The sequence below is a fragment of the Rissa tridactyla genome, chromosome W (genome assembly GCF_028500815.1).
Source record: "Rissa tridactyla isolate bRisTri1 chromosome W, bRisTri1.patW.cur.20221130, whole genome shotgun sequence".
Lineage (NCBI taxonomy): Eukaryota > Metazoa > Chordata > Aves > Charadriiformes > Laridae > Rissa > Rissa tridactyla.
In genome coordinates, this window is record NC_071496.1 from 4,236,009 (window position 1) to 4,260,159 (window position 24,151).

The following is a 24,151-nucleotide window of genomic DNA, read 5'->3' on the forward strand; positions in this document are numbered from 1 at the left end:
CAACGGCAGATGAGAAAGACAGGCGGTGTGTAGGTAATGCACACTGGAAGGAAAACGGTTTAAACTACTTGTACATGCTGATGGGTTCTGAATTAGTCGTAACTCACAGGGACAAGATTTAGGCATTGCTACTGACAGCTCAATGTGCAGCAGAGGTCAAAAAAGTAAATAAGGCATTAGGCTGTGTTAGGAGGGGAGAGAGAATCAAGAGCAAACATAAGGCTGCGGCTGTGCTGCACGCACAAATGATTGAGCCTGGGCTTATAATGCAGCTTTTATTCCTTTGCCAACTGGCCCAAAATTGGGGCTGTACAGAGCAGGACAGGAAAGAGAGACTTTCAACACCACGGGGACTTCAGGAATAGGGAGACTTCGAAGGAAATCACAGTCAACCAAAGGCTGAGCTTAGCACACACGTACATCAGGGTAAACAGTTTTTGGTCCTTGTCCAGAGAACGGCCTACATACAGACCACAGGTTCTGGGTGCAGAAGATTCTACTTAAAGGTAACAAGGGAAAATGTTGAAAAAAATCTGGACTCCAAAGTCAGGGGCTCCCTGTTTTGCTGGAAAACTCCCTCCACATCCTGGGAGAAGCGGTCCAGGCACTCCCTCTACTCCCTTTACACAAAGTAAAAAGGGGATAGGGAGGCTTTAAATCTCCAGGAAAATAGTTTTTCTTTTATCTGTTCATGGGGCCGTCACATTCCTTTAGGTATTGACAGAAGGAAGCAAAAAACCTGTAACTATTAAATATTGTAAATAAATTATCAAGTTTGCTCTCTTTGCTTTGAGTTTTCCTTCATATGGAACAACATCCTGCAGTCTGCAGCACTGAAGGGTGAACCATAAAAGAGTTCACCGAGGAGGGAAATGAAAGGGTCAAGTTATTGTGTGCTCATTTTCCTTCAGCTCATAAATGAAAACAAAAGTAGAGTGATGGGCCTGTACAAATTAAACCAAGGACCTTCACCGGTGAGCTTCAATTCGTATTTTATTTACAAATCAAAATGCTCTTGGAGCTGTACAAGAACAACAACAAAGCTTCCGCCCAAAGATTTTTGCTCTTCATGAAAGAAATTACTCTGCAAAACCAACTGTGGGGCTGGGGCTGTCCAGGGAAGAAAGTGCAGAAGTAATTAGTAGTTATCAAGTTATTTTGGCCCTCGAACCTAAAAATTGTTCTGTGTCAGCCAACAGGCCTGGGAGCATCCATAAATTGTGTGGATTATTTTGGATTATTTCTTCCTCCTTTTCCCTGGGTACTGCCTAATTTTTCCCCCCTGCAAATCATGATCGTTTATACCGAAGTCAGAAATTACAGCCTCAGAAAACCTGGAGTTCACAGAATCACAGAATCCCAGACTGGCAGGGTTGGAAGGGACCTCTGGAGATCATCCAGTCCAACCACCTGCCAGAGCAGGGTCACCCAGAGCAGGTGGCACAGGAACACGTACAGGCAGGTTTTGAATGTCTCCAGAGATGGAGATTCCACCACCTCTCTGGGCAGCCTCTTCCAGGGCTCTGCCACCCTCAAAGGAAAGAAGTTCCTCCTCATGTTTAGGTGGAACTTCCTATGTTGAAGTTTGTGCTCGTTACCTCTTGTCCTGTCCCCGGGCACCACTGAAAAGAGCCTGACCCCATCCTCCTGACACCCACCCTTTAAGTATTTATAAGTGTTGATAAGGTCCCCCCTCAGTCATCTTTTTTCCAGACTAAAAAGACCCAAATCCCTCAGCCTTTCTTCATAAGAGAGGTGTTCCAGTCTCCTAATCATCTTGGTAGCCCTTTCATTTTGCTTCTGCAGAGCACCCGGGCAGGTTTCAGTCCTTCTGGTTGAGCAATGCCTACATGAAGTCGAATTCATGGTTCGGGAAGAGTAGGAACGGCGCCACAATTCCCATCGCCTCCCATTTCCCAGGAATCTGGCAGAACCCACCCCACCTCGCTCAGCCGAGCACATTCAGCTGGCTCCTTCCTGCGCTGCTCTATTGCCCTCCTTTGTGCTCAGGCTGCGTGACGCCATCGCGGGTTGTAAATGCACCGGACATGGGTTTAGCATCTCGATTGTCTTTGGAGAAAGGGAGGAAAAAACCCACCGGCACCTCTCCGAGCTCCTACCAGGTGCACCTGGATCAATCCTGTAGCAGCCTTGGATGGGACTCGCCCCGGCCACCCCATTTGCCGGCTCCCTTGATCCCCATCAGGGCTGACGAGCTGCCGTAGCCAGGGCTCGTGTGGAGAATCGAAATGCATCGACGAGAAGTAGAGTGGATCCCAAGTAATTAAATGTATAAATTAATTCTCCCCTTAAGATACGTTCCTCTCCCATTATTAGGTTTGTCTCGGAGGAAATCCATGGAGGATCTTCATAGAAGTACCACTACTTCAAATATTGTCTTTTCTAAAGCTTTTCTTTCTTTTTTTTTTTTTTTTTAGGCTTGATGCCTGCAGCCTGCAATTAAAATAAGTGACATGAAGGTGTCTTTAAAACAGAGATCTATGGAAAATGAAAGGATTGTCTGTCAAAGGGTGAAAAATGAAAAATAGCAGTCTCAGATCTCTGAATGGATGAGTGGGGAAAACTCCTGTCTGTCCTAGTACCCAAAGGGATAAAACCCAATGATAGCTTCTCAACTGCTTAGCAGATAATGCATGTGCTGTTTTGATGCTAGTAATGTGTTTTTTACTTCTTTCTATCTGGGAGGAACGAATCAAATATGAGAAGTGCTGGGACATGATTTTCAACCCATTGCCTTTGATTAAGTGCTTTAACATGTGAGTCCAGAGACTTGCAATAATACTAATGGGGCATAAAGCACTATAAACAGGACGGGCCTACTTTTGTCCAAATGCCATTATCCTGGAATAAAAAAGAACAGCAAATGTAATATGTCCACTGCTAACCTTTTTTTGACAGGAAATTTTCTCTCCTACGTGCACGCCATAAATTATGCTGCATTTTGCCAGAACCGTGAGCGATTGCTTAATTTCGAGTGAAGGAGTGTTTGCTAAGCTTGAACCACTTAGCTCAGTGCAATATTTAGCTGTGAAAATACGATGGTGTGAAGCAAAACACGGATGCAAACGGCAGGCCGGCTGGGCTGAAATCAAATTTCTTTTTAGATCAGGTTTGGGAAATGGAGGTAAAGACCCGTGGATAAATATCGAGGAGAGTCGTTTGTTGTTCAGTGATTTTAAATACAGTGAAAAAGCCACCTGGAAATCCCAACCACCCGTTTGCCCAGAAGAGACAAGGGAGACCGGAAACTTTGCCTAAGTTTGTTTTGGAAAGACGTGAGGTGGCATCCTCCAGTGCGGGCAGGATGCTCCAGCGCAGCTCTTCGGGCTCGGCTCCATGTCACTTCTAACTTTGTGCTAGGTTTTATTGCTCTCAGCAAGTTGCAGATTGTCCAACTGTTCTGTCATTTATTGTAAACGGTTGCAAAAAAAAAAAAAAAAAAAAAAAAAGAGAAGAAGGAAGAAGAAGGGCAAAAAAAATTTCCACGACTCTATAACGTAGTCCTTGGTGTAAATCAAACATTCCCTGTCATGTTGATAGCTTGTGTTAGTCTAATGTATTTTATATTACTCAAAAGCATTGAAACCCTGCAGCTTTCTTCATATAGGCCATTATGCGGTTATCATTAAATTGTCTTGCAAAGAACATTATCGGTAATTATAGCAGACACTAAAATCAAATGATCAGACTGGGACCTTTAACACCAAGAGGAACCATTAGAAGTTAATCAAATAAAAGGATGAGAATAATTATGTTAGGATTAAGCAGTAATATGCCAGAAGTTATATACTTTGCTGACTATATATCTTTACTCCCAGCTTCCTGCCTCTCCTCCCGTTTGATGCTTTTTATATAATACTTTGGCACAGAATGTAAATGACAGTATTTTTGTGTGTCACAAATGGGGCTTTAGGGTTCAAACGAGGTTCACGTCTAAATGGCACAAAAAGCAGCACTATGTAATGAGGAAGATAAAAATAATAGTCTTGTGTATGTGTGTATGGATAATATATATAAAAGTGCAAAGCTGAAAAAAAAAAAAATCCATTGGTCAATGAAGCGTAAAGCGGTGATAAAAATAGTTGCAACAGGAGGTGAAACCACATGGCTATTGGTTTGCTGCTCGGCGTTGCTTTGCTGTTTTTAAGTGACAGTGTTTTTGCTGCTCGTCTTCCAGCAAGACACAAGAAATCCCCCTGCACAGACAAAAATTGCTCCTGCTGTCCCTAACATTATTCTCCAGAGTAAAAACCTCTGTCTCAAATTCACTCTCGGTGTTTGCCTGAGCCTAGAAGCGGTTTAATTTGTTGAGAAAACCCAGAAAAGGGGCTAAGGATGTTGCCCCAAGAAAAGCAGGTTGATTGCTAAATAACCTTCGAAGCTAAAATTAAGATCATTGTAAAATTTTTGTCTGGGAATGCTGATAAATCTGGTACTGAGGGGAAAAAAGTGTAAACCTCTCACCTATGGTAGGGACCCAAGAGGTAGGGTCATTCCTTCATTAACAGGAGAAAGCAATTATAGTCCCGGCCTCCTTGTGCGTTGTTACCTGTCCCTGCAGAGCCCGGGACCCTGGTGACAATGCCCCGGTGCGTCCTGGACCCATCCCCACAGATGAAAAACAAAGCAGTGACAAAAAACCCAGGGGAAACCTGGAGTTTGTGATTTTTCACCATGTCCTTCTGACAGGGAAATAAGGCCTCAGCCTTAAATCTTTCTACCTCTGTTAGGAAATTTTGCTTTTTACTGCCTTTCTCTTGGATATGGTTTCATTGAGGATCGTTAGGCTTGAAACCTAATTGGATGAGATGGCTGGTACGGAGCCAGGGCATCATCTCATTCTTGAGGAGCTTCAAATCTAACTTTACTCATGTTTAATGAGTACGGAGTAAAGCCAAACGATAGTTAGAGAGCTGGTCATGAAGCCTCTTGCACACGCTGAGATGGAAACCACCACCTGCCTGGCTGGCATCATGGCAGAGTACAGGCTACCGAGGGGCCATCTGCCCCCCATGCCTTCACAGCCACAGCAAGAGCCGGCGTTCCGCCCACGGGTCCGCAGAGTCTTAAAAACACAAAATACTTGTTTTTTTCTATCAAGCAGGCATGGTTGAGGGCAATTCCTCCTCCTTCTGGCCCAAGCACACCAGTCCCAGAGGGAAGGACACCTTCCTGGAGGGATTTTCTGCCCGTGTTTCTGCTTCGCTGTTTGGCAGTTGGATTACTGAGCCCTTTTTTCATTTGGACCTCATGGCAGTATTATGGTAAGGTGGTAAAATGGGCAGGTATTTGGGGGAAATTTGAGGGAAACCTCAAACTTTGCATGTATCGAGTACACCAAGACGAAACCACAGTGCTCCATAGCTCTGTGGGTACAATAAATAAACCTTCAGAGTATTTATGCATTAATTTGATGTCTCATGTGGATGCCATATTTATCGTTTGGATGCCTCATGGACGCCACTCAAGACCGTGCACATTAAACAGTTTCAATACGGACTGGCTTTCCATGCAATATGCAAACCAGCAGCATGCCCAAAGTCAAACCATAAGTGCTGATGTTAGCTTTTCTGGAAAAAAAAACCCAAAAAACCAAAAAACCAAAAAACCAAAAAACAGGAGTCATCTTTTTTTTTTTTTTCTCCCAAGACCTAGGGGGAAAAATTAGTATTTTGGGAACGGAAACCTAAAGAGGAGGGCGGGGACTGTTCACTGTTAGCTACAAATTATTTCTTGTATGCACTTTGGAGACATGAAAAGCTAAGTAAAAAATTAATTTGGAATCAATCAAAACGTTCATGCCATAATGAAACATTTTCTTTCTTATTGTCAAACCTTTTCGAACACAAGCTATTAGGAAAATTTCGAAATTGAATTTACTTTAAAAACAAAATATTGAAGTGTTGTATTCTAGATTTTTCACCTAAGAGAATTTTTTTTCTGTCTTAAGCTATTCTACAAGTTAAAAACAGATCAACCTAGACTGCTTTCCTAAAAAAAACAAAAATTATCAGATAAGAAGTACAAAAGCCTTCATCTTCAGCCACTGCAGCGGATAAAATCCAAGAACACTTACCATTTAAAAATTCAGCAGATCCCTTAAAATAACTTTGAGACCCCAAAATGGTGTGTCTTGGCTGGCCTGTCTTCATAAGGTGTTGAGGTGAAACAACTCATCTGAAAACTCTAAAGGTCCTTAGAGCATCCAACTTCCCAAAGGTTATGAGAGACAGTAGTTGATGGAGAAATGTCGTCTAGTGAGGAAAAAAAGTCTGAGTTTTGGGTAGAAAGTGTGCTCGGATTCCGGGTTCTCAGGTGGACTGTGGAAAAACTTCAAAAGAGGATCTTAAAATCTCCTTTACTAGAAATAGGCAAAACCAAGCTAGACAGGACATTAGAAAACATCTTTCAGGAGCATTTTATTTCCCCTAGATCCATTTTTTTATTATTATTCTTTCGCACCACAGCAGATTTGTGAATTGAACCCCTCTCTTTATGAGTCTGTTGGTCTTTGCTGCCCCTGAATTTCACAAATGAATAAATCATTTAGTGATTATCACTTACGAGGTATAATTTGATGACGTCCATGATGCTTTTACCAGCAACGCTTTCCCCATTTCATCCAGTGCAGACCCAGCAACCCACAAGTGTCCAAGACGATAATTTTGGTAAGTTTTTCCTTTTCCAAAGGGCTGTAAGACAGTTTCTCATTATACTTGGCAAACAGGCTACGCCAGCTGTAAGTTAGATACATGTTGATCAGGAAGAGGAATCTTTTCCTACATCCAAGGGATTTTAGACTGGCTGGAGCTTTATGGTGAAAATCTGAAGGAGATGATGGAAAAACCACCGTCACAAGGGCTGGAGAAGTTTGCCGTAGTTGGAGAGCTCTGTTTCTCCATCTCTGTTTCTCCAGGTGAGGGACTGGTGCCCTTGCTGCCCCTCTTCTCCCTCATTTGCTTCCCTTTTTTCAGCAGATGACACAATTAGACAAAGGGTGGTATTGAAGGTCCCCGGGCAATACCCTCTCCAAGCAAGGAGGGAAGGGCTGGAAGCACGGAGCCAGGTTTGAGCTCAGACTGAGAAAACTTTGGCTGATTAGATTATTAAATAATTTATTCTGGTAAAATGTACTTCAAAATCAGCTTTCAGTTTTAGGGCAAATGTGGATTCCTTCCCCAGTCCTACGTCAGTTTAAAGCCCAGGACATTTTTGGACGTGTGGGGTCAATGTTATGTAAAGAACATGTATGTTCGTTGCAGGGCTTGTTTACACTTTGAGATATTTTTCTAAAGAGGTGCTCTTGGTTTTGATTGGGGGTCTTATGACCATTACCCTGACCACAAGGTAAAGATCAATTCTCCAAATAAACATTTCCCTTTCTTTCTTTCTTTCTCTTTCTTGCTCATTTTTGAAGGTGCACGTGATCTGCTCTTGATTTCCATGATTCTTCAGGCTTACCGCTTCAGGGCAGCGGTACCGGGATAGAAGCAGGGATACAGGGATGCAGGAGTAGGGGATGAAGGGACACAGGCCCATCTACCCAGCAGGCACAAACCTTCTGCTACAGGACAGTCACTTGGTTGCATCTTCAGTCCTGAAATGATGATAAGGAAACAACCGATGCTTCAAGAATCAACGCCAAAAGCCTCCGATAAGTGACAACTCTGAAATGCAAAAAAGCAGATTGATTAGGCACATGCATGCTGTATGTCACATAGATCCATGAACGTTCATTCTACTGCCTTAAAACTATGTTAGATCAGAACAGAAATTTAACTATCAGAGACAAAGTCATACGGACACGTGTGTTCCTACACCGGCTGTGCCAGCGCATTATACTGACGGGGCAGCAAAGATCTCCCCGTTAAATTTGCTGAGACAAGACTGCAACAAGCCATTCCTTCTAATATCTCATAATTCCATTTTCGTGACCTATTGTGTTGATTCAGAGATTTCAACCCCATGCTGCACTGATTGGATTTTAATTGTGATATTAATTTAATAGTTGCCTCTTCCGGCTCTCGGAGTTGATAAAACCGGAGCAAATCAGCCCTGCAAAGTGCTAGCTGAAGTGTAGAAAAGATTCACGGGGCCTTCTAGGCTTGGAAAAAACACATTATCAGACACCATCCAAGCTGGCCACCAAGACCAGACAATTAAAATGGCAGTGACCAGTTTGTCCATACCAGCACCTCTGAGCTGTGGCAACAGTAGGATTGCTTCGGCGACAAGCCAGGGCCCTGTGGGTTGGCAGAAAGGGTGTCCACCTTCACATCCACCTCCTGGTGCCACCTCAGCCTCGGGTGAGTGTCCCCCGCAAAGGGGGATTGGATGGCCCATGGGACCAGCCAAGTGTTTCCATCAGCTTCACCCGGGGCTTCTTGGGGAGGCTGCAGGAAAGGGAGAGCAATTGCCTCTCCCCATGCGTGAAGTCTTTAATGAGCTGGACTTGGCCCTCTCGTTAGACCTTTTAAAATAACTTTACGGAGGGATAAAACCAAAGGGCCTTTCAAAACTCCCAAAAAGTGAATCTACTGGAGGAAACAAACTCATTTTACTGTTTTTCACAAAACCACATCTGGCTTCATTCTTTGCCAACGTAAGCAGTTATTACTTCTTCATTAGAGCTTTCACTTTACTATGTGAAACATGCTGCTATTACGGAGGAAACCATATGCAAAGTGACCTTCTTCCAGGCTCTATAGATGGAACATACACCCCTCCTTTCCAAAACTTTCCATCTTAGAAATGATTTAAAGGATTCCCAGCACTCAACAACTCAAACCCAGTTCCCTCTTCCCTTTCCTCTGGATTTTATTGAACCACCCGGGATTATTTTAGGAAAGACGATTGCAGTTTTTAGGAATTAATTGGTGAGTAAATGAAGAGTAATGGAAAAAAAATGGCCACATATACTCATTCTGAATCTAAAATCAAGTTGTTTCTACTTAGACCCTGTTTATGGCCCTTTCTCTTGGTTATTCTAATGAATTTTAATTTACTGGCAGGGTGGTTTGGTAGAATGAGGAGTTTACTGGCAGGAGTGTTGGATGGAATTGAAAAGAGGGTAATTTAATGTGTTACCCACAGACATTTGGCAATGAAAACGAGTTAAAATGTTTTGTCCCCCAAACTGGAAAGCCAAATTCCTGGTGTGACTTCCCTGTCCCACTTTGGCTTTCACATGTAATACACGCCAGTGAGCTGGTTGTGAACCAGACCCAAACCCAGAGTTATTTGCAAAAGTTATTTGGCAAATAATTTAAAGGAATTTATCGATTTGAGGAAACTGCAATCTGTGCTTGGACAATTCAAGAGCAGAAAAGATCTGAATTTGGCAAGGAAATTAATCATCGTAAATTATTGGCCCAGCTGTACTATTAACATTAATAACGCTCCCAAATTAATTAACCAGAAAACTCTTGTTATTAACAAATAATCAAACCCTCAGTCAGTGTCCTTCCAAAATATTAGGCGTTTTACTTTGGTGGTTTTATTAACCTGGTGGGAAAATAAGAGACCGGGGCCTTCTCTGGACAAGGTGTTAGTGCCGTCATTTACCTTTCCACCCTGAGAAATAGCCCTTCGCTACCTCAGAGCTGAAGATATTTGGAAAAAATGGAGAACACCCCCCCTGCCGGGGCCAGGAGAGCTTAAACTCTGACCCAGCAAGCATTTACGCTGTGTTTTTAACATCTAGCTAAATGTGAAGGAGATGCTTTAGTGCTTTCTTGTGCAAAGTCATAGATTATTAAAGTCAGTCACTAGGATTGTTCTGGTGGCAATGAAGTATCTGCTGGAAAATTAAGTAGGACCTGCATTGGAGAACAGAAGAAAGGAAGGGAAGGGAAGGGAAGGGAAGGGAAGGGAAGGGAAGGGAAGGGAAGGGAAGGGAAGGGAAGGGAAGGGAAGGGAAGGGAAGGGAAGGGAAGGGAAGGGAAGGGAAGGGAAGGGAAGGGAAGGGTTGAGTTCACAGCTACTCACATTCTCTCTTCCGTGTCTTTTTGAGTCCCTTTTCTAGTGGTTGCTGAAACCCCATGACCTTTTTATTTTGACTTTCAGGCAATCTTTGACACCACAAAGAGGATGTAATAGGCAGAGGGCCTGAAAAAATGTGGAGCCAAACATTTTCAATGACGTGAGAGCAAAGATGAATTTGTCCGCCCATATTTAGGTGCCAAAAGTATCTCTCTGGATTCTTCTGCTACAAGAATGTGCCCAAACCATTTTTCAGCGTTAGCAAGACTCCCTCCTTGCTAGGTATATTTTTAATAACAAACACAGGCAATTCATGATGCATTGAGAGAGTGTGTGAATGATCCTTTAATTCTTTAATGCCCATTAAAATTGTCCCACCCACCTCATGGCGGCATTTTGGCATCTTTGGTCAGTGAGATAAAGATGCGCCAGTTCTGATATTTGTCTTGGAGAGAGGGTCAAGACACGCCAGACGTGAAATCCCACAGAGATAGCTGTCACTGCAGGGACCCTACATTGACACTTTATCCTGAAGCGCGATGCTCCCTCACCACGCAGGACAAGAGGAAATAAATCCCACCATCAGTGACAGCATGAATAGAGGGCAGTGAGTCCTTCTGAACCTTGGGAAAATCCTGACAAAAACCAGCTACAAACAAAGTAAAAGGCAAAAAGATCCAATTAAAAGACCAGCATTGCAAAGAGCGTTTCAGCAAGTCCCCCATTACAGTGTTTTTTTCTTTAAAAAAACACTGTGTTTGCAACAAGCAGTAGAAATTTGGTTGTACTCCATAAACCGAGCTGTTAGTTTAGTTTTAAAAACTGAAATATCCACTTTTCTTGTGGCCCGCCAAAAAGAATGGTCATTAAAATGCTCCAAAGAAAGGCATGCTAAAATTAAATTTGTCTCTGGAAGGTGAGAGAGTTTCCCAATCATGTTTCAGATGACTTTTTTTTTCTCATCCAGATGGATGTCTTCTTTCAAACCCTGATGGCCGGAGAAATGAAAGGTACCTTTCACCATTAAGTAACTATTGAAGTTTTACCTTGCTAGATTATTTGTTAGTTGTAACTAACATAAAAATTGCCCTGTCAGAAAATGGCTTTAAAAAGTGTAATATTTTGTTTTATTTAGCAACTACTTGGGAAAATTTAGCACCGAGCCAGAAAGGTTGTGGAGCAAGTAGCACTTCATAAATTGCTTGAGCCCTAATCAATACATATTGTCATCTAGTCAAGTCTTCCTAGCAGATTTTTCTTTGCCCTGCCTCAAAAGCGTATTTTATGAGGTTGTTACTAGCTTGTGCTGCAAGGCCTGGCCTAATGAATCTGTCACTGGCACTATTGATTGACATGCCAGTGTAAGTGAGACATGTGATTCCGATTGACTTCCTAATTACTGCTGCTGTGATGTCTCACCAACTGGTAAGGCCAGAGGTTAATAGTTTTGATGTTCAGCCATTGCTGGCTCTGGAAGCTGGAGTTAAACCAGCTCGTTGGAAGTCAATATCTGAATCAAGTTCTCAAGGCTACTTTCGAAGCTGATCAATTAAGCCCTCCTTGTTCCCCCTCTTGTTGCCTGACAAGAGTTTGATGAGTGGGAACCTCTAAAGCTGGCGGTTTAAGGTAGAGCAGGAAGGTTGGTGAGATTTAAACGCAGGCGGCGGCAGGAGCGGTGTGTCGGTGGGGGCTGTATTTCTGCCAGCAGCGAGCCGGGATCCCGCTCTTTCTTCCTGGTGGAGGGAGCAGGGCTCAGATTTCCAAAAGCACCTGGGTCACCCAAGCGTACTCATCACATGGACATTGTTTGGGCTGTTCATACAAGCCGGGCAACAATAGTCGGACCTTCCTGCCCATCCATTCTCCCCTGCAGCAGGAGGATAATGATGGGTCGCCCTCTGCATTCGGACAGCCCCCAACTGGGAAACGGTCCTGGCCCAGAATTAGGCAGGAGAACCCCAGCCTTCATTTTAAAAATGCATTTCTAACCTTCATTTCTGAGAAAATGACCCTAAAATAGGGCAGTGTAACTGTGATACCTGCCTGAGTGCCCAGACTGCCTGGGAAGACAGCTCAGGAAGGCATGAGCTGCTCTGGATGTCTGTCCAGAGCCCAGGGCCTCTGAGATGCTTTTTGAGATGCCACAGGATCTAGGGATTTTGTTATCACCGAAGCAACAAAATGAAACAGCTGCATCAAACCAAAGGACCACATGGCCAAGTACTCTGCCTCCGACGATCGCTCTTGGCTAAAGCTCAGACGAGTATAGGAACATGGCAAGTACAAATCCATTTCCATCAAGTATATTCTCTGAATTTCCAGCGTAGGGACTTTCCAAGATGAAAGCGGTCGATCTGTATCAATGGTCTTCGTGGATTTCTCTTCCACGAATTTGTTTCATTGCATTCTGAAACCACCTCTCAGCATCCACCACATCTGTTGGTGGTAAGCTGTGGAGCCCACCACGTGCAGTAGGAGGGATGTACCTCCTTTGGCTTTATGCACCTCTGTCTCCACACTCACCTCTTTTGTGGAATTTTCTGGGACTCGAGTGAAGCCATTCTTCTCTCAGACTACCTTTCCCATCTTTTTTTCTACATTTTCCTTCAGGGGAACGGCATGGTGCAGTTGCAGCGTTAATTCATACAGTGACATAACATTCCTGGCTTGTTCTTCACTCCTTCTCAGTAACTATCAGCAGTCAGGTTGCTTTTCTGCAAGTAACCAAGCAGTGAGCTTACAATTTCTCAGAAGGATCTGTTGAAACCCCAAATTCCCTTTCCTGATGGTAACAGACAATTCAGAGTCCATGTGCGTGCATTACTTTGCATTTAGTAGCGTTGAACTTCATCGTCAATTTTATTTTCCAGTCACTCAACCCTGAGCCTTCTGCAAATCTCAGCAGGCAGCTTTTGTTTTTACTACCCTGAATAATTCAATAATATCACTGAGCTTTGTCATCTCGCTATCCACGCTCCTTCCTGGGTTATTTATGAATATGCTGAACAGCATGGATCTTACTATAGACACATACGTGATTCCACTGGTGGTTTGTGAAAGGTATTTCTAGGCTCTATTTCCTAGGGCTTTCTCCCCACCTAGTTATTAATTGATTAAAGGTCCTACCCTTCTGGCTGCTCTACAAGCTTCCAGGGAGGGATGTTATAGAAAACTTACCTATCTATTATCAGATTACCTTTTTCCATACGCTTAACAAGACCTTCAAAGAGCTCTAACAGATTTATAAGCTCGGCTTCACTTTATGAAGGATAGGTTGAGTCGTCTTCGTTGTATATTTACCACGCCTGCCCTGAGGATCATCTTCATCATTACTAAGCAAATCTAACAATTTGCTCTAGTACAAACCTCAGCCTTACGGGCGCTGTCAGTCCACAGACATCCTCAAGAACAGTGTGTGTGTGCAGGAGTCATGCTGACCTTGTGATACCACAGAGAATAGTGACCGATTTCACGCCCAAGTTCCTCTACAGCTCAGAGGAGATCATCATCCCATCCCGGTAACTGCTGTATTCACTTTACCAAGCTGCTCTACATCTCTCCTAACAAAACATCAATCTCTGGCTGACCTTCTTCTGAACCCCAAAAAATAAACGTTACTAGTGTAGGATACTCCCTGGGCTTCTTTGTACTGAATATAGATGTGAAAAAAATCACTTAGTTTCTGCGTTGGGGCCCTATCTTCTCTAAATATCCCCATTGCATAGTGAACATCTGAAGTCCCTGGTGAGGTCTACTGGAACCTACCAAGCTGGAAATCCCTAAAGGCTGAGAAAGGGTGCTGGGAAAGTGTCACCGAATACTCTGCTATGCTTTCCTAGACATGTGGTATCAGCTGCTGTTAGAAGCAGGGTACTAGGCTAGAGGAAACTTTACTTTGACAGTGCAATTGTTCTTGTGCTGTAATTGCCCTACAAACTCTCTGCAGGCTTCTACCTCTGATTTATTACCAATGTTTGCACCTTCAGCAATTTTTTCCTCAAAATGTTTTTTCTTTTTTTTTTTTTTCTGTCCTGTTCTCTTTTTAGATTTAAGGTGCCAGAATTTTTGTTTCCCGTTTTCTTTTAGTGGACGTACCTTCAGCTTTTGAAGGACACCCCCTGACTCCTCGTAGTCTCCTTTGAGCTCTTGCTGACTCATGTCAGATTTGCATGGGGGGTCTTTCTAAAGTCTGCTGTGAGCTGGGATAGAGATTTACTGCTGGCCTCTAACATATTTAATTAACTCCCCTACCTCTTGCCAGCCTTTTAATGCTTCTTCTTGGCTCTTCTGGGCTTCACTGTCACAAGGCCGTCCCACTTTTGTGTAGGTCCCCCTTTCTAAAACAGAACAACACTGGTGCTCATGCCGAGGCTTCACGGTTGGTTTGTCAGCATGCCCCATCTCACGCCCGATCTAGTTGCCTGTTTTAAAGCGCACTGTTTAAATGGGAGTTTATTTGCTTGGATTTACCCTCCTCATTCTTGAATTTTGCCAGCTTCATGCCTACCCTATATTTCAACATTAGAAATATTCATAGCATCTTCATTCCCAGATGAAGATCACACCCAGATCACTCCCATCCCCATCCTGAAGTCTGTGATTTTCCTCCCCTGTCATTTTCCCTTGAGTTTTAATTTTAAAATCTGTTCTAGAAACATTTGGATTGTAAGGCTCGGTCCTACTCTGGCAGAGCAGCTTCTGTTTCTCCTCCTGAGAACTTTTTCTCCTGAGAAAAAGTTTCTCAGCTCCTCATGAAAACTTTTCTTTGCGCATCAATTTCTCAACCCTTAATTGCAGCTGTCTCTCTGAAGAGGCTGAGAGAGTGATGTGTTCATGAAGACCATGGTCCTTTCCTCCCAAAACATCACCGCACCAGCACCTTTCACTTGTCCTATGCTGTTGGCACTCTGTGGGCTGGGACACCAGACCCACCCAAAAACAGTCCATCAGGGGCTTTCCTGTGTTGTCCTTGAGCTGGGAGCACAATCCCCATGCCAACCTTGATGTCTGAGAAATTAATCTTGCCCCATTACAAGCCAATTGGCTGCAGCCAGCAGGATCTCCACCTCTGAGGCGCCCATGGTTGGAGTGGGGCAGGTGGAGGTCCGTCCAAGCTTGACTTTCTCTGAATGGGCACCATATAGAGAAAGAAATGTCACAACTTGCCTAAGTCTCTGGGCTGGGCTGGTCTCCTAGCGGTAAATGCTGAGTAGTAATTTAGGGGCCTAGTACTAATGCTTTTATTTAAAGGATCTGGTCTATATGGCAAGTTTTTAGCGGAAATTAGTCATGCAATCTTCATTACCTTGGGATAGACCTCTGCCATTTCACTGTAACCGAAGTTACTGAAAAAGGCTGGGCAGGATTTGTGATTGATTACACTCCGTGGTATATTAGACAACATAGATCAACCTGCCAATATGAATTTCTCAGACGTCAAAAATACCAGGTAAGAAAAAAAAGATCATATGAGAGAGGGGGAAAAAAAATCATTAGACAATCAGGGACAGCAATAATTCACCCATATCTATGCACTGTGTACAAATAATGCCCAGGGGAATTAGCCATACTTATCACTTTGTCAAATGTCTGTTGCCAGCAGATAGTGCTGGGTTTCTCATCCGTCACTGCTTGTTTCCTGCAACGTTTCTGAAAATGATGACGAACAAGAGGGGTTTGAATGGAACTCTGCGTCTTAAATGGTTAATTAAGGACAATCTGAATATATGCGCTCTGTTACCAAATTAACTTCAAAATATGTGTTTTAAATACACTACGCAACGCTTCTCAAGGAATTCAGACTTTCTCGATAGTCTTAATTGCAATTTGAAAGACCTCTTGGCTGCGTTAGGGAAAGATAACCAAAGACAGATCATCTCTTGTGGACTATTTGTCGCTGCCTCCTGCCCTCTGCCAGCAGAGCTGCTCTCGCGATGACCCCCATGTCCCTGTCCCCCACAGGGGGATCTCTGCCAGTGCCGTGGGTTCAACAAGGGCCTGCAGCTCAGAGCTGCCAGAGGGAACTGGGGACCAGCCCCACGGCTTGGGGACACCGGAGAGACCGGGGACCCAGCCCTTGCCTGCCTACGTGGGGCAAGGACCTCAACTCATGTGCCCTGGCCCCAGTGACCAGGTGTTCAAGGAACCCCATGCTGGCAGGATTTGGTCATTCCAAATGGGAAAGTGGTCACCAGTGGGTTTTTAGACCTGTCACAGGAGGGCAGCCACGGAATTGTGATTGCAGTACGCAAACCCAATGTGGAGGGAGGTGGAGGGAGGGTGTCAGGACCCCATCTCCCTCCTTCCAGGCAGGGATTCAAAGCTGCCCTGGTCCTGGGCATCAGCTCAGGGCCACGGTGACACTCAAAGCTCTATGCAACATGACTGCTTTCAAAAAAAAAAAAAAAAAAATTAAAAAGAAAGAAAAAGCACTCTTTGTGAAATAAGAAACTTAATTACTTCCAAAACAATTAATTAATTAATTAATTAATTAAGCCTCTTGTCGCCCCTGCAAGGTAGGAAGTGATTATTCTACCCATTTTACACAGAGGGAAAACCTCACCGTTAAGTGACTTGCCAGAGGCAAAGGCATCCAAGGCGAAAGCCGCATCCCAGGGCCAGCACCCCCAGGCCCGGCTGCAGACCAGCCCGACTTGCTTGGGCACCACTTGTGCCCACCACTCCGAGACCGCAATGTGCCCAGGCAACTTAAGTCCCTGCTATGATCCTGCAAGGAGAACCCCGGAGTCATTCTGCCAAAGCCCAGACCATGCTATGGTCAAGCTGGGCTCCGATGAGCCTGGTGCTGCTACATTTAGCACCCAAGGGTGCTGCTAAACCCCTGAGGGATCCAGATGCTGTGCCTCAGAGCAGGACAATCCCAGGCAGCAGTGGAGTTTCAATGGGGAAAGACCAGGTTGCTCCAAGCCCCATCCAACCTGGCCTTGAACACCTCCAGGGATGGGGCAGCCACAGCTTCTCTGGGCAACCTGGGCCAGGGGCTCACCACCCTCACACCAAAGAGTTTCTTCCCAATATCTCATCTAAATCTCCCCTCTTGCAGTTTAAAACCATTCCCCCTCGTCCTATGGCTCCCCTCCCTGCTCCAGAGTCCCTCCCCAGCTTTCCTGGAGCCCCTTGAGGGACTGGAAGGGGCTGGAAGGTCTCCGCGGAGCCTTCTCTTCTCCAGGCTGAACCCCCCCAGCTCTCTCAGCCTGTCCTCCCAGCAGAGGGGCTCCAGCCCTCCCAGCATCTCCGGGGCCTCCTCTGGCCCCGCTCCAACAGCTCCGTGTCCTGCTGTTGGTGCCCCAGAGCTGGAGGCAGCGCTGCAGGGGGGTCTCCCCCGAGCGGAGCAGAGGGGCAGAATCCCCCCCCCTCGCCCTGCTGCCCACGCTGCTGGGGATGCAGCCCCGGGTGCAGGGGGTTTCTGGGCTGCCAGCGCATGTTGCCATCTCATGTAGAGCTTCTCCTCCACCAACACCCCCAAGTCTTTCTTGAAGCCAGAGGAGGGTACTGGGTGAGAGTTCTGCCTCTCCTCCACAGTTTCCCAGATCAGCAAACTCCATACCACGCTTGCATGTGGCTATTTCTTAAGGAAACAAGTTTAAAATTGAAAAGTGAGATTTTTCCATTACCCCAAGGTTCCAGGAAATGAGGAGTTAACAACAAAAAGCAAGTAACAGGAATAAATCCCGGCGCTCACACTTTGCACATGCAAGTGGAGCCTGAGCAAGGAAAAATCATACTTTTGGACTAAAAGTTTGCTCAAGTTGTGACTGATTACCATGTTCATGCCTCTTAGTCGACACCACACACCAAAGAAGCTGCGGGAAATTCTGCAGATGTGCTCCAGGTCAGTGGCAAGCACAACTGCTGTGATTTAGCCCCTTGGGCCAGCAGACAAACCATGGCACAGGATGGGATGGTGCTGCAGGGTGGCTCAGGGATGGCCTCAACATTGTTTTGACTCTGAACCTTTGGGAAAGAAACCCGAGCCAGCATCTCCGCCGGGGTCAGCCATGGCACACACCTGGCCTCTGCGAGCACCGGCGTACGGGCAGCCATGGAGGGAGCAGACCAGGGGACAGGGCTGGACCTGTCCCTTTAGGGACCCTTCCAAAGAGCAGCATCACTGCTAGTTTGACCAGCTGGGCCTTTCCACCTCCAACTCTTTGTCTTGATACCATTTGTTGTGACCAGGCGAGGTCCCAAATTCTCTCCTCGGTCAAGAGGCCAGGAAAACAGGCCATAAAGGCTATATCTATACTGCTAAAATCAGCCTGCCTGGACCATTCTCTGGCACAAATACCCTCATCTGTACTGTTACCCAGGGTGGCCAGCCCCAAATAGGCCGTCAGGGACGGTGCCTGGTCCAGGCTGTTCCCCAGAACATCCCTGGGAGGCGGCTGGGAGAAGGCCAGCTGCTCCCGGCCAAAAGCACCTCCAGAGCGGGCTAATAATTTGCCTTACAGTCACATTCCAGTGCCCAGCAGTGACCCCTGGCACTCTTTAATTTCCTAGCCACAAGGTCCCTAAAGTCATAAAACCCAGGCTTCATCTGCCTGAAATGAGGTGGAGAGACCAGGATCCCTCACCCCTCAAACCCAAACTGCGGTCACTCCCGGGAATCCGTTATAATTCTGCTTTAATTGTTGCGAGAGCTTTCCAGAGGCAGCGCTGACACTGATTTGGGTCTAAACCTCTCTCTCTCTCTCTCCATCTCAGGGTACTGCAGAAGTGGCGTCCGCGAGACCAACATTTATAGTATTCCTCCGAGGGGTGAAATGTACCTACTGTAAAATGCGCTCAGTTAATTCTGGTGCATCATTTGCAGGAGGGCCGCGTGGGGATCAGCGTGGGACATACAGATTTAGATCATTTCACTCAAGTCAGGTGGTGCCTTGCTCCCAATTCCTGGCAAGTTAATTCTTACCTGGGATAATTATGTCTCCCTTCAATCTAGCCCAGCTTAACCCTTCGTATCCCGTGCACCTCCTAAGAGCACTGTGGCGATGGAGATGCCGATTTGTAGGGGGCATTTGTGCCCGTTGCCGGCCTCTGCTGTGGATTTCCTTGATGACCTTGGGCAATACAATTAATTAATTCAGCTTGCTTGCTCCGTGATGCTCTCTGATGGGTAAAAGCAGCACGGTGTCAAAATCACACACTCCTGAGGAATGATCTATCCGTTTAAGGCAGACGTGCCACTTTATATCTGGTTTCTGATGAGATTCACCCCGTCGCCACTGCTGAAGCCCCAGCCCCTCCAGAACTGGGTCTTCTGAAAAGTGCTGCAACATTATGTGGACGTGTCTCTGGCTCGTCCTGCGCAAGAAGGGTAAATAAAAAAAATTATTTAGAAGTAAATAAAACAGGGACAGGGTTTTACCTCATCTTGGAGCTCCTCTTTGAGGAGGCACCAAGGGAGTACTAGCCAAGCTGTTCCCATTCCTGTTCAGCCATGGTGCCATATGCCAGAGCCGGTGACATGAGTTGTGCTCTGTGTGGACATGAGCTGAATCCAAGCCGGGATTTTTCATGTGCAGAAATACAGGTTTTACATCCTGGGCCCCATCCTTCATCAGATCATCCCCACTTAATCCCACTGACTTCAGCAGGTTCTGCCCAGAAGCCGGGGAGAGCATCTTCAGGTTTCCCGGCCTCTTACACAACTGCCGTACGCCGGGGTCTTCTTCTGTAGCCGAGACAAAAGAAATAACGTCTTGGATTCCAATAATCAATAAATTATTCTTGAAATGCCATAATTGCTCAGCTGCAGCTGCAAGAGCGACTAAGTACGGAACTTTAATAAAATATTATCGTTCAAATCAATTTGCTGCGAGTCTGCCTTGTTTTCTGCGTGGGGTGCTAAGCAGCAAATAGTAAGTACTGATCACTGCTTAGAGAGCCAAAAAGCAAGATAAACCTGGAACCTGATTTTTCCCATCCGTACTTTTTTTTCTGAGCTTTTTGGCCGACGACAGGGGCCGGATTCTGCTCCACACCTGCACAGTTGCCCTTGTTTCCATTTCAAAGGCATGGGAATGGCAGCTATTGCACGTACAGGTTTACAAAGTAGCTTAGGCACTTAAGCAGATGATCATCTAGAGAGATTTACAGTAGTGACTTTTTTACAGGGGGAAAAGAGAAGGGAAGTGCCCAGCTCCCATCAGGGTGAAAAATAAATACAAATAAATCCAAAGCAATGCTGCAATTGGCAGCTCTGGCGACAAGTTCAGAAAATGACCACATCTGGACTATTCCGGATCAAAAACTATTGAAGTCAATGAATTTCGCTCTGGATTTACAATGGTATTAACTGAGATCAGAATCCGACCCTATAAATTTACTCTTACTTCTAATCCCGGTGCCTCTGATCTTGCTGAGATATTTGCTAACTGCTGAGCCGCTTGCCTTATTGACACTGAAATAGCATACCCGTGCCCTACTATTGTTAAACTCAGCTGGTTTTAAAAACCCATCATACTGTTTGTCATGACTGACCTTAACAAACTGGCCTGCTGTCCTTGGATCTATGGGCAAGAAAGTTGTCAAATGCCCCCTTTTTTGCAGCCTTCCACCAACACACACACACATACACACACACACACAAAAAAAAAAGAGGAGAAAAAATCAATTTCAATCAACATGGAGTGTAATATTATCAAATGTCAGATGCTGAGGCCGTGTGCTTTGAAAATTATCCTTGACAGCTTCTTGTCGACTTAATTAAGTGCTCAAAAAAAAAAAAGAAGAAAAAAAAAGGCAAAATATCTCAATTGTCGGCTCCCTCTCTTTGTGCTTCAGAGGTTCTATTGACAGCTCTGAAAAAAAGATTGCCTTTGGGGGTTTTATTGATAGATCCTCGCCTGATATTGGAATGATTCCTGGGCAGATAAATCACATTTAGATTTGTTAGTAATTGAGGAGAATTGATTGAATAGTTAGGATGGTCCCAAAGGGAGGTACCTACTCCTCTTCCGTTCTGCAGAGGTTGTCATCAGATAAAGGACCTCTTTGGGCAGGACGGATAAAGGTCTAATTGTTTACATGATCAGGTATTGCTTCCTTTCAGCCCTCCCTCCCCAGCCTTTCCCAACTTTTGTGCGGGAAATGTCAAGACGACAAAGGGGAACGCCGTAAATAAAGCAAAATGTGCGTGAAGGCGATCAGCACTCTTCATGACCTGGAAAGGCACTAATTGTTTTCAAATCATTAGTGGAATTGGGGTGTTAACAGCGTTGGGCTTTTATTTAAAAAAAAAATCTGCAACGTTTATTTAAACAGCTATGAACTTTATTTATCCAGCAGGTTAAGCGTGGCTAACATTTTGAGCAGCATGGTCTAGTGGGAGGTGTCCCTGCCCATGGCAGGGGAGTTGGAGCTAGATCATCTTTAAGGTCCCTTCCAGCCTGAACCATTCTATGATTCTATGCTGAGTAGCTCTTTTTGAGTGAGGGGAACCATGTGTGGGGCTGGGTACAAGCACGTTATGTCCCTTCCTTACTGGTGAGTTTCCCCAGAGCCTTGCATCCCACCAGCCTGGGCAAGCTGGTGGTCCCTGCATGGTCCCAGAAGGGAGCAGCATTGCCTGAAGCCCAGAGCAATGTGGGAAGATGCTGGAGCAATGTGGGGGGATGGTGGTGCAATGTGGAAGGATGCTAGACTGACGTGCAGGGATGGCGTAGCAATGCAGGAGGGTGGTGGAGCAATGCGGAGAGATGCTGGAACAAAGTGCAGAGATGCTGGAGCTGTGCAGGGGGATGTCGGAGCAATGAGGGAGGATGCTGGAGCAATGCAGCAGAATGCTGGAGCAATGTGCAGGGATGCTGGAGCAATGCAGGACGATGCTGGAGCAATGCAGAGGGATGTCGGAGCAATGCAGGAGGATGCTGGACCAATGTGCAAGGATGCTGGAGCAATGTGCAGGGATGTTGGAGCAATGCAGGGGGATGCTGGAGCTATGCAGAGGGATGTCGGAGCAATGCGGGAGGATGCTGGACCAAGGTGCAAGGATGCTGGAGCAATGTGCAGGGATGTTGGAGCAATGCAGGGGGATGCTGGAGCTATGCAGAGGGATGTCGGAGCAATGCGGGAGGATGCTGGACCAAGGTGCAAGGATGCTGGAGCAATGCAGGAGGATGCTGGAGCAATGTGCAGGGATGTCGGAGCAATGCAGGGGGATGCTGGAGCTATGCAGAGGGATGTCGGAGCAATGCGGGAGGATGCTGGACCAAGGTGCAAGGATGCTGGAGCAATGCAGGAGGATGCTGGAGCAATGTGCAGGGATGTCGGAGCAATGTGGGGAGGTGCTGGAGCTATGCAGGGGGATGTCAGAGCAATGCGGAAGGATACTGGACCAATGTGGGAGGATGTTGGAGCAATGCAGCAGGATGCTGGAACAATGTGGGGGGATGCCGGAGCAATGCAGGGGGATGCCAGAGCAATGCAGGGGGATGCCAGAGTAATGTGGGGGGACAGATGCTGCAGAGTCCCATCCTGCCCCAGCCTGAGTTTGCAGCAATCAGCTGAATGTTCTACCCAAGGCTTTCCCATACTGCACGTCTCTTTCCATGCCTATCAGAGGGAGTGAAAAGGATGAGTTTTTCCAGAGAGGGTTTTTACATTGACTAAAAAATGCTCTGAGTAAGAGGCAGTGGTAGCTTCATTATCACTACTCATCCATTTTGAAAGATTTTATTTCCTTAAGATGGGGGAGATACACTGCGGTCAGCTCGGCACTTCAAGGACCAACAATTTATTTCGTTCACACCAACTAGAAACCCTCCATGAACCTTCTCTCTGTCCTAACTTTCGATAGCTGCTCAGGCAGGACCATGTTTCCCCTACCCTCCATACAGTGCAGGGTGCTCGGGGTGATCAACAAGGTGTACTGTGCCATGATTTTCCCCCAGGGACCTGTTTGGCAAAAACGGGTAATATTTGAGAATCAGTTTTTGAAATCTAAACTCATTTCTGCAGGTTCCTACAAAAGGCTAAAACGGCTCAGTCAGCATTTCTCATCCTCTTTTCTTCCCTCTCCTTGAGCACTGAAGAAAGGGTAGAAAATTACAATTAAAAAAAATAAATTAAGGAAAAATAAACTAAAATATTTAATTTCCCTGTCTTCCTGATTCGTCAAAAGTGAAAGACACTGATGGAAAGGAAGGGACAATTTCTTAGCTCAAAGTAAAAGCCGTATTGGAATCACCATATATAAATTCTGAGAAGTGATGACGGGCTCTGAATTCACCACCTGCAGGCTTGATCACGCTAACGTTTCAGCCCCCCTCATTGACAGCAAATGCCCATTGCTCACCCCAGTCACCGGGGACTTTTACAGAGGCTGCAGGAACCCAGTTCTTCGTTCTCCTCCGGGTCAAACCCATCACCTCCATCTACAGCTCTGCAACCCCATCCTCCCTCTGGGAATGGGCTATTGAAGTGCAAATGGGTCCAAACTAGCCATGAATAAATTCAGGCTGGAAATTAGAAGGAGGTTTCTAATTATCAGAGCTGTGAATATCTGAAATAGCTTCCTTTCAGAAGCGGAGGAGGGAAAGAGCCTCCTAACCAGATCAATGACGAGGTGGTGGTCGTGAGCATTTTGGCAGGAGCCGCTGCCGTAACCGACAGAGCAAATTCTTCCTATTTGCCAGTAGTGGAAATCGTGTGTCTTCTTCTACACCTCCATGTGCCTTCAGATAGACTCTGTAACAATAATTAAGACCCTGACCTCTCTCAAAGTTATTTTTTCAGGGTAAAAACTTCTCTTAATGTAGGATTTGAGGCTTCTGGGTTTTAGCCTTTATTAACTTCCATGGTTGCAGACTCAAGTGGAGAGAGACAGTGCCAGGGTAAGGAGAAATCTTGTCTCTGTTCTCATTTTCCCTCTCTTTTCTTCACGTTTGCTCTCTTTTTCCCTTCCCATCGATGGATATTCTGCTGCTACGTAAAGGAACCATTTCAAAAATTATGGTGGAAGGTGCTTTGGTGAAATTCATGGCAATGCTCAGCCCTCCAAATGCCGGAGTAATTTCAACATTCCCGTTCTTATTACAGGCACAAGTTGGCACAAGTCAACTGCTTTTATAGCCAAAGCAAATACCTCAATTAAAGAAAAAACCCAATTACTCTTGATAGATGTGAG